At 44.3% G+C, this 12,095-nt stretch overlaps 1 protein-coding gene across 1 annotated transcript in view; it reads right to left on the reverse strand.

Moving 5' to 3' along the window:
* LOC126336984 (cysteine-rich motor neuron 1 protein-like) overlaps positions 1 to 12,095 on the reverse strand; it is a 1,115,002-nt gene that overhangs the window by 477,832 nt on the left and 625,075 nt on the right. The gene's annotated exons all lie outside the window — the stretch shown is intronic.

Raw genomic sequence — 12,095 nt, forward strand, 5'->3', positions numbered from 1 at the left:
ATGATCGCTTATTTTCGCACTATGATTGGTATACAGTTTAAATTTCAAGAAAGATGTAAAAAAGATCGTTGTCGACGACGAGGCCAATAGAGATGGAGCACATGCTTAGATAAGAAAAAAGCGGAAACAATCATTTGTAGTCCTTTCGGAAGCAAACATCCCGACATTCGTCCACGCAGATCTAGGGAAACCATGTAAAACCTACGTTTGGATGACCGGACAAGATTCGAACCCCATGCCTTTTCCAAATACGAGTTTAGTGCCTTAAGGGAACTAATACGTTATGTTAAAAAAACTCTCTGTATATTTCTAAAGAAGAAGAACTTCAAGGAAATTGTACCGAAAAAAGCCCCAAAATTAGAGGAATTTTAAAGTGTCTGCACGCATGACGATGCCCTCATATCACGCTGACAGATTTGTTAAACCAGAATTTTATTCTCAATTACATGTTTTTTTATGACTATGTAGCCTCCACTGTCTTAGTGACATAAGATTATTAGAGAAGTAATTACCAGATAGGACTAAAAAACAATGAGTTTTTGACAACTATGAATGGGAACTGGTACGAAAAACTGTTCCGATAGGAAAAAAGGCTTTCAAAATAGGTGTGCTACCTGCTCTTCGATGTGACAGTGATGGTGCAATGTAAAGGTTTCAGGTTACGACACTGAAGGGAGTGCCCGGTGGACTAAATATTCACAGAACATTAATTGACACTGTCTACAGGAGGCTCTTCGGAGCACAGAAATCAGTGTTGTAAACCGCCAAAGACGCAAGAATAAGAATCAGAAGTCTGAAAAAGAGAAAGGAGGGAGAACAATACCAGAAAAGAGATGAATATGGATTGGGGATGCATTAGTGTTATGAAGTGTAAATAGAGAGACAAGCTCTAACTTTAACTTGGCTTTCCCGGAAGTTCATTTTCTTTATCATCTGGTACACACTGGTTTTTTTATTTAAATTTATTGGTTTTCGGTTTGTGCCAATTTAGCCATATCAGTAATGGAAAGACGATACGACAGTGTATTGAAGACGATTGTACAATCATTTACGACGACACGAACGTAATGACAATACAACACCCAGTCCCTGAGATGAGAAAATCCCCGACCAAGCCAGGAATCGAACTCGGGTCCCTTCTACTCAATAGTTAAAAACTATTGATGTTGTTCGAACAGTAATTTATAACAGTAATACTTTTTTAAAAGTCTGATTTAAAAATAAGAGTGTAAAGGACTAGCAGAAAAAATCAAACTTCTGCTTTGTTTTTATTTCATGATATGTGTAGCTATGCTGTACATAAATTTTCTAAAAACATTCAACAGACAAGATCGCATAAATATTTCTTTATTAAAAACAACCGATTTTGACAGACTTTTGTGTCATCTTCAGGTCTTAAAAAATATTTTTGTTATAAACGTGTTCATTTTACGTTGGACCTCACGCCTTGTTCTCATATGGAAAAAACGTAAAATGAAAATGTTTCATAACAAAAAGATTTTTCAAGTCCTGCACATGAAAGCAAAGTCTGTCGAAACCGATTGTTTTAAATAAAGCAATATTTTTGCGATCTTGGCTGTTGAGTGTTTTAGCAAGGAAAACAGATCACTCCTTTGGTCTTCTCAAAATGAGAAAATTCCCCTGCGCATAAAGAATTAACATGTTTTATTTCGCTTGCAACACTAAATACAATCCAGAAAAAAGTGTGAGACCAAAATCTGTGGTTCGTACAACAAATACGTTCCCCAAAGATCTGTTAAAAAATGGTAAGCATTAAATGCTCTTACAGCTCTTATTCTTTGAACTATGCTGACAAATTTTCTCTTACATTCACGAACGAATCCCCATAACCACTGAGTCATTTCACTTAGTAATTTTCAAACAATCTGCAGGAGCCTGTTGATCTGCTTTGCTTGTTGCAGTAGAAAAGTTCTCTGCCTGATATAGTGCAGACGTCCATATCAACAGTTGTTTTTACGTTGTTTCATATCACGCAGTAACGAAAATACAATCCTTAAGCGGATGCTAGGCTGTCATTTAGCTGAAGATTTTTAAGGAAATGTAGTTCACCCAAGCAAAAGTTACAAAAACAACGTTTGAGCTATTCTTCCTCGCCAGTTTACGACCCTTGTCTCGTATGACTAACGCACGAGATAAAAAAACGATCCAGATTCACTCAATATATTGCTTCCTCGGCCATACGCCTCCTGAAATGAAGACGGAAAAATTGGAGCTCATGCAGAGTGTTCTACAATAGTCGTGGTTCCCATGCATGATTCGACAACGAAACAAGAAAGAGTGGAACTGATAGGGGACCGGAAGACAACTTCGCCACACACTGTAAGGTGCCATTCCGAGAATAGATTTAGATGTAGCAGACTTACAGCTGACCTATATAATAGTTTGCGTGGATTTTTTAAGTAGGCGTGTAAAGTGCGTTTCGTTCAAAATTATAAAACAGGAATATGAAAGATGACCTCAAAAGTGTAATCACAAATGAAAGCATCGGAAAGTGCACAGTACGGTATTGGCTGTTGGATGACTGACACAGCGTACTTCTTCGACTCAATTTTATGCGAAGATCAGCAGGAGCTTCTTTTATGCGCTATTTCTTTTTGTATGTTTACAGTTTTATAATCTATCACAGTTAATGCAGAATACTTACTAAGCAGTCTGCAAGTATTTTGAACAGTTTGACACATACTGATACTTGTAAAATGTCTTCATCCTGCTACATTTCTTCATCTTCAAGCTTCCTCTTGGCAATCGTTTTACCACTTCTTATTTCTTTGGTGCATTTATATCAATTACATTTATGTCCATATACTTAAGCAAAAAATAAATAATTTCCTTTTCTGTACCGTGACACACTAGAGAGAGAGAATATACACTCCTGGAAATGGAAAAAAGAACACATTGACACCGGTGTGTCAGACCCACCATACTTGCTCCGGACACTGCGACAGGCCTGTACAAGCAATGATCACACGCACGGCACAGCGGACACACCAGGAACCGCGGTGTTGGCCATCGAATGGCGCTAGCTGCGCAGCATTTGTGCACCGCCGCCGTCGGTGTCAACCAGTTTTCCGTGGCATACGGAGCTCCATCGCAGTCTTTAACACTGGTAGCATGCCGCGACAGCGTGGACGTAAACCGTATGTGCAGTTGACGGACTTTGAGCGAGGGCGTATAGTGGGCATGCGGGAGGCCGGGTGGACGTACCGCCGAATTGCTCAACACGTGGGGCGTGAGGTCTCCACAGTACATCGATGTTGTCGCCAGTGGTCGGCGGAAGGTGCACGTGCCCGTCGACCTGGGACCGGACCGCAGCGACGCACGGATGCACGCCAAGACCGTAGGATCCTACGCAGTGCCGTAGGGGACTGCACTGCCACTTCCCAGCAAATTAGGGACACTGTTGCTCCTGGGGTATCGGCGAGGACCATTCGCAACCGTCTCCATGAAGCTGGGTTACGGTCCCGCACACCGTTAGGCCGTCTTTCGCTCACGCCCCAACATCGTGCATCCCGCCTCCAGTGGTGTCGCGACAGGCGTTAATGGAGGGACGAATGGAGACGTGTCGTCTTCAGCGATGAGAGTCGCTTCTGCCTTGGTGCCAATGATGGTCGTATGCGTGTTTGGCGCCGTGCAGGTGAGCGCCACAATCAGGACTGCATACGACCGAGGCACACAGGGCCAACACCCAGCATCATGGTGTGGGGAGCGATCTCCTACACTGGCCGTACACCTCTGGTGACCGTCGAGGGGACACTGAATAGTGCACGGTACATCCAAACCGTCATCGAACCCATCGTTCTACCATTCCTAGACCGGCAAAGGGAACTTGCTGTTCCAACAGGACAATGCACGTCCGCATGTATCCCGTACCACCCAACGTGCTCTAGAAGGTGTAAGTCAACTACCCTGGCCAGCAAGATCTCCGGATCTGTCCCCCATTGAGCATGTTTGGGACTGGATTAAGCGTCGTCTCACGCGGTCTGCACGTCCAGCACGAACGCTGGTCCAACTGAGGAGCCAGGTGTAAATGGCATGGCAAGCCGTTCCACAGGTCTACATCCAGCATCCCTACGATCGTCTCCATGGGAGAATAGCAGCCTGCATTGCTGCGAAAGGTGGATATACACTGTACTAGTGCCGACATTGTGCATGCTCTGTTGCCTGTGTCTATGTGCCTGTGATTCTTTCATTGTGATCATGTGATGTATCTGACCCCGGGAATGTGTCAATAAAGTTTCCCCTTCCTGGTACAATGAATTCACGGTGTTCTTATTTCAATTTCCAGGAGTGTATTTTACAAAGATCACTATGTAGCTGCTTAAAAATTATATCTGTCTTGCAGTAGAATCCTTCACTTAACTCTCATTATGCGTCAGACTCAGGGGATATTGTGACATGATTTCATAGTCGATTATTGATTTATGAAGTATCTTCTTTCATAAAGGAAGTGGCGACATATAAAAAATGTAATGATATAGACATGCTGAATGTAACTGAAGTAACAGTATTATTGTTAACATAAAAACTAGCACCGCCAGGAAGCGAGCGATGTAGGATTTTCTTCCCTGAGGAACTAATACATAAGATCCTCTCAATGATATGGACTGCTTTGTTTGTAAACTAGTTACCCTGAATTTTCTTTTATCGAATTTAGTGTTGTGTAGCATTGTAAGTATTTATTGCACGCTAATGGATATCTACGTCCTCAAAACTCTGTGGCACTTAGGCACTGACTTTCAGTACGACGTAACCATAACTCTTCGTCAAATCAAAAATAAATAGGAGCAAAGGCGATGACTTACCGTTGCTGGAAATAAGCAGTGTTACCAACATATACAATATACACCACAGAATCGCAGTAAGGAAAAACATCAGTTGTTTTGCGAAATGGTTTTCTGCAATTGCAACAAAGAAACGTGGCAGAGTACATGACTGCAACTCTAAAATTTATTAAGTAGCTTTCATTTTTCATTATAAACAAAATAAAACAAATATCAATGTTATCAGGAAAGACTATTTTATAAAATTGTAAAAAAAACAATCATTTTTTCGTCATTCAAAAATACACACTGTCCTTGAAGGTATGTGAAATACTTGACGTCATGGGTATTTGTAAGAAAGAATGCGGTACATTTTATATGAATATTTAATAGTGTTCTGGCTGATGGCTTCATTTCTTCTATGTTTATGAACGTTTGGATCAGTCGAATAAATGTTTCAGCCTGCAGCGGAGTGTGTACTGTTTTGTGTCGGACTGATACTCGAATCCGGAACATAGTCTTTGGCAGGCAGTTACGGCTGAGCTATACAGGCACAAATCCAACCCTCAACACCATTACTTCCGCTAGTATCTCTCTCCTACCTCTAAAACTTCACAGTTCTCCTGCATACCTTGCAGGACCTAGCACTCCCGTAGTGAGCACTTAGATTCAACTTCTCACCAATTTTTTGATAGGATTAGAATACATTTCAGGAACTAAATTCCCATCATCAGGTTAAAAAACTGTAAATTCGAAAACGGAGACTACTACTACACAGAATCTGACTCCATAACTCATTGGTGGAGAGCCATATGACCATGGGTCCTTTCTCCATACTGTTAAGTGTATGCGGATTGGCGCTATCTACGAAGTGTTCAGGGAGTTGCACGTCTCGAAGGGTAGCGATGTTAGGCTTCTCAGTTCCGCCCAGTTGCACATTCACCAGGTTGAGGTTGTTAATAAGGTCCCTTACGGAGCAACGGATGCCCTGCGTTTTGATGACGTTATCACCAGCCTGGAACTAACAACGAATAGCTCTTCCAACACTTTTTCCAATGATTCCTCTTTAACGTTAATGAGAATCTGTCAGATTTTTTGGTAGCTTACACAGAACTGATACGTTCCTTGCTAAGCACATCTGATTTTCTTCTCCGTCTGCTGCCACCAAAAAAGTCTTCCAACTTTTAGAACAGCTTGCATTTGAACTAGGAGTCTTCCGCTTCCTTTCCCTGCACCTAACTGCGTGTTCATGTGCACGTTGAGTGCCTTCTTCCTGCATGAAACAATGGAAATTAGACATCTGTCAACAGTTTCTTTTGCGTTTTGAGCGTGAGTGTAATGGGTCCTTAATTACAGTGTGACAGATGATGGAAGCTGGAGGCATCATTTTGATCCCTAAAACAAGTGAGGATCTATGGAGTTCCGCCACAAAGGATCACCGATGCCAAAAATTTCAAGACCATGCCAACGGCAGGCAAAGTTACGCTCACAACGTATAGCGATGTTCAAGGTGTGATGCATTTGGAATCCATGCTTGAAGGCACTATCGTAAACTTTCCAAGATACTGGAAGGCCCTCAGGAACATGAAAGCCCGAATTCGAAGACTTCATTCACATATAGAGCACCCCCTCTTTCAGCATGACAATACCAGAGAAGACACAAGTGCTGCGACTGCTGTAACAGTCCGAGGCCTTGAGCTTACTGACATTGGTCCCGATCGATCATCCTCCATATAGTCCCGACTCGACGCCATCCAATTTTCACCTGTTTCCAAAATAACACCTTCGACGACTTCACTTTCACAATGATGAAACGGTGGAAGCAGAGATGAGGTTGTGGATCCGTCAAGAAAGTCAAGTACTTTACAGTACCGGTATCAACAAACTGGTCTCTCGTTGGGAGAAATGATGAGAGAGAAGTAGACATAAAGAATAAAAATATGATTGTTCATAATGTTTGTTTTATTTTAAGAGACTTGAGAGTTATCACATGAAAACTAGGAGGTATTACTTTACAACACACCTTCATAAGATGTTACTCTGTTACCGCGCGCCGCGGAATTTGAATCCGCGCCAGACGTCATGGACGTCGAAGACCCATAGAGGTCTCTTCACCATCGAGCCGCAAGCTGTGGCGGCGCGCGCCTCCTGGCCCGCTTTTAGTGTGAGGGCGCCACAGTGGAATACGTGGTCCCAGCGGCCACTAGCGGAGCCCCCGATAACGTACTTAAGCGCCGGCCACTCGCTCAGCCAGACACCACCATCTGAACTTAACACTCCCATCACTACACAGGACATCAGCCTCACACTCTGCACTAAACGCAACACCGCTCCCGGCCACGACCGCGTTAACTACCGCCACCCTCAAACACTGCCCTCCCTCCCTCCTTCCTTTCAATCCTTGCCACCCTCTACAATGTCATCCTTGCCACTGGCTTCTATCCCCGACCTGTGGAAAACCTCCCGTATCCTGATGTTCTCCAAACCCAACAAGCCTCCATCTGATGCCTCTTCCTATCGTCCTATCTGTCTCACATCGGTGTTCAGCAAGCTCTTGGAATCCATCCTTTCGCGGCGCGTCCATCATCACCTCCGCCAAAACCACCTCCTCCCCAACACCCAATGTGGCTTTCGACCTCCCTTCTCTGCTGATGACCAACTCCTCTGCCTCACTCATCTCCTCTCCCTCCAGCTTAACTCCCGTCGTTCCACCATTTTTGTCTCCCTTGACCTCGAAAAGGCCTACGACCGTGTCTGGCACCCCGGTATCCAGTTTAAACACCAAACCTACGCCCTTCCTATCAACTACATCCGTCTGATGGCCTCCTTCCTCTCCCGCCGCCCCTCCTATGCTACCATCCATAATGCCAATTCCCACACCTTCTACCCCTCTGCAGGTGTGCCCCAGGGCTCTGTCCTCTTCCCTCTCCTCTACCTCCTGTACACGGCAGATATGCCTCAACCCCCCCCCCCCCTCCAGTACACCTCTTGCAATATGCTGATGATACCGCATTCCTCGCCCTCCCTCCTACCCTCCAACGGTCCCAACGCCTTCTCCAGGATCACCTTGACCTTTTTGCTGCATGGTGTAACCAGTGGCTCCTGAAAATCAATCCTCTCAAGACCCAGGCAATCATCGTAGGTCATACCACTCGCTCCTTCCGGCTCCTGGATTTCTCCCTTACTGTCTGCGCCCGTCCTGTCCGCCTCTCCCTCACTCCCACCTACCTTGGCCTCACCATTGACCGTCACCTAACCTGGATCCCTCATCTCCACTCCATCTAATCCAAAGCCCACAACCACCTCTGACTCCTCAAACTCCTCTCTGGCCGGACATGGGGGTTTCACCCCTCTACCAACCGCCACACCTACAAATCCTTAATCCATCCCATCCTCTGTTATGCCAGTCCTGCCTGGATATCTGCCCCCCCCCCCCCCAAATTCTATAAGTTCCTCCAGATCCTTGAGTGTCATGCACTCCTCCTCGCCTTCCATATACGCCTACTGTCTCCCATGTGGATCCTCTATGATCTCATTCCTTTCCCCCATCTGCTCCTATTCCTCGAACATATCCGCATCCTCTACACCTCCTGCCGCCTTGAACCCCCTCACCCCCTGGTTGCTCCTCTCTTCTACCATCCCCGCCCCTGCCACGTCTTCACTGTTGTGACCTCCCTACCCTCCATCTCTACACCGTACATCTCCTTTCCCAAGGTGGCTTCCATCAACTCCCCCTCCCAGATGATGCCCTCTCTCCCTCCATTTATCCCTCCTATCAACTCTGATCCTCACTCCCCCTCCTTTCCTCTGTCCTTTTCCTAGGCTCCCTCTCCCCCCTTCCATCCTCTTTCTTCCCCACCGCCCTTTCTTTGCCCCCTTCTCTCCCCCGAGTCATTTTGCATTTCCCACCTCTGCCTCCTCCCATTCCCTCTCACGTCTGCCCTTCTCCCCCTGTATTAGTCCTCTCCCTCCTTGGTTCCCCCCCCCCTTTTTCGTTTTTTTCCCTCCTTCCCACCTTGTTCTTCCCCCTCCTCCAGCTCTCCCCCCCCCCCAACGCCCCCATCTGACTCTGGCTCGGGAGTGTCATCTTTGTGCCGTTGTGCCGCCAATTTCGTGCAGTGTTCTACAGTGAGTGTCTTACAGTGAGGGTTCCGTGTAGCGTTTGTTTTTTTTTTTTTTTGGAAGTGTTGCGAACAGCCATCATAGTGTCGCTGGGTGTGCTTTTAATCTCTTGCGAACAGAAACCGTGCTTTTAATCTCTTGCGAACAGAAACCAAACTGGCGCCGTGTTTTATAATTGTGTGTGTACTATGTTACTTGTCTGATTCCTGTGTCTTTTATTAACATTGCCAACCCCTTTTGCTTTCTGTTTTAACTTTCCGCATTTTTCCGCCATTTTACACTTGACGTCACTGTTTTATCGCCTGTTTTTCTTGTTTCTTTTCTTCTTCCGTTTTTTAAAATAAAAGTCTGTAGGCTGTAGAGCAGCGTACTAAGCTGCTGCCAGCCCATCCCCTTCGGGGGGAATTGAAAATCAATAATAAAAAAAAGGCTCAGACAGTCCCAGCACCCCCCCACCCCTCTTATGGGTCCTCATCCTCCATTGGCTCCTTTCCCCCCTCCCCCCCTTTGCTTTTCCTCACCTTCCCCCCTTTTATATTTTCCCATCCTCTGTCCAGTTCCCCCCCCCCCCCCCCCACATGCTCTCTGCTGTGGTATGTCAAGTGCAGTGTTCCAGTGACTGTTCAGTGTTGTTTCGTCTGTCGCTGGGTGTGAATTTTATGTCTTTTGCAAACGGAAACCAGACTGTGGCCGTGTTCTTTAATTGTCTGTCTGTTATTTTACCTGTCTGCTTCATATGTATTTTATTAGCATCATCATCCCTTTGTTCTATGTTTTAAGTTCCACGATTTTTTCGCCACGTTACCCTTTCTCTCCGATTTTGTCGCCTGTTTTTTTTACTATATATTATCTTTTCCTTTTTTAAAACAAAGTCTGTAGGCTGAAGAGCGGCAAAAAAAAAAGTGCTCAGCCAGTCAGTCTAATCTCACTTACGTGGGTTTACACCTAGCTTTGCGTTAGACTGCTTACTTCATGTTTCGTGTACGAGTTTGTTTCATTGTGACTCTGATGTTCGGTCTTATTGCATTCGTTCTGTCCTACCTTGGTCGTGTCCATGTTGTTGTTCGCGGGCCTCTCCGCGGGTCCAGCCGCTCCTTCCATCATTGCTACCCCGCGACCGTCCTGGTCGCAGTTACAACAGTTACGATAAACCACATAGCAGTAACATATTAACATAGTATACTGAGTGGTATCCTAATCTTGTTGAGTCTTGAATTCATACAAAGACAGCTGAACTACTATGACGGAGTCTGTAGTAACTAGTCAGCAGGTCAAAATGCAAATAATTTAATAAAAATGGAGCTGATGAAACCTCGTTTCTTTTTGTTACTTAATTCCTCAGTTGTATTCACGAGTTTGACGGAACCGTATCCGTTATCCCGCTAAGGAAAAGTCTCTTTCATCAACAGAGGAAATTTCAGTGCGGGAAACGTCAAACAACCTGTAAGGAATGCCATTACGGACTATCGAGTTTCAATAGGCTGGCGCGCTAATGCAAAATTCGATTTCGACAGCCGTGTGGTAGCGGCGGAGCGGCTGGCCGGATGGAGTGCGAATGGCGAGAGTGCGCGGCGGGTAGCGGCGGCGGTCGCATTAGGCGCTGCGGCACGTAGCGGCCGGCTGGCGCTGCGCTGGCCGCCGTGTTGACAGGTAAAACACGCGCACGGCCGCGCATCAGTATTCGCGCCGCGCCGCGCCCTCGCGCTCGCACTCGCCCTTTGGGGCGCACTTAGGCCCGCCCCGCCCTGCGCGATGCAGGTGACGGCGCTCATCCCCCAACGCCAGCCCTCGTCATGGGGGGCAACTAGCACCGGCATATTCAAAGCACCAAACAGAGTTAGGCATATTTACAAAATATCGAAACGTTGATGATAACCATAGAGCACAAAGGGCTGGGGGATGTTACACTGCTACTAAACCATCGTAAAATTAACTACTGCAAGTTTTATTCAAAGAAAGTTCTAATTTATATGGTACGCATTACTTAGTCACTATTATTAGATCTCCAATGGTATGTACCATACACGATAAGTACAAAAGTTCTGTTTTACACCATAGAATGACAATTTTACTAATCAACATATTACTGGAAAAGTAGTTATTATATTTCGCACTAATCACAAAGTATTATAGCTATTAATACAGCTATTCGAGTATTTTACACACAAACTGACTAAAGAATCTTCTACTTTATGCAAATGTAGCTTAGTGCCCACTGCTTCGCTCGCACTGACTGTATGGTATGCACAGTTTTCGTTTTTCATCAAACGAATATTTATGTTGCTCACAAATTGCAACACCTTCCAAACTTTTCACCCTAATTAAGACCATAAAAGCATTGTCTTTCCCAAATATAGTATCTGACCAAAAAACGATTCTGGTTACTGAAGTCCAGGGCTCTTTTTAACCATGCATTTGGCGTTCTAGTGGCGATATTTACATAGAAGCTTTCATTCCTTAGCATAAATTTTTTATATCTAACCGAGAAGCCAAACACCGATTTCATAAACTTAGCGTTAAAAATGCTTTCACAATGAAATAATTTCGTAGAACATTTCAATCCTCTTTCACCCTTCAGGGGTTGAATTTCCAAAAACAGTGACATGTGTATTTTTTTATTTCTGATAGGGAAGTCAAATACTAATTTTCATGGAATTAGCTTTCATAATCAAACATTTCATTAAATATTTCATCCACTATTTCACCCATATGGGCTGAATTTCCAAAAAACAATACAAAAACTTAACCTCTTTTCTTTTAAATTTGTAACAAAAATGTCAAATACCAATTTTCATAGATGTAGCTTTAAAATACTTTAGTACTTCTTTAATAACGATTATTATTTAAAAAAGCTTTCACCTCGTATTTCAACTCCCTAGGGGTTAAATTTCCAAAATTGCTGAAACACGTATTTCTTTATTTCTGACCAAGAAACAAAATACTAATTTTCTTAGATCTAGCTTGAAAATTGTCTTAACAGCGATATATTTTCAAACAACCTTTCATGCCCTTTTTCATCATTTTAGGGGAGGAATTTGGAAAGATTCCTTCTTAAACATCCTCTCCAAACTTCAACTTTTTATTCTTTGTAGTTCGGTTTGGGAGATTTTAAGTCCGTCAGTAAGTGCATTGCCTTTTATAGTATATACAGATTATTACAATCTAACCAAAACCTAGCTCAGTCTTCTTCGG

Source organism: Schistocerca gregaria, chromosome 2 (genome assembly GCF_023897955.1).
Source record: "Schistocerca gregaria isolate iqSchGreg1 chromosome 2, iqSchGreg1.2, whole genome shotgun sequence".
Lineage (NCBI taxonomy): Eukaryota > Metazoa > Arthropoda > Insecta > Orthoptera > Acrididae > Schistocerca > Schistocerca gregaria.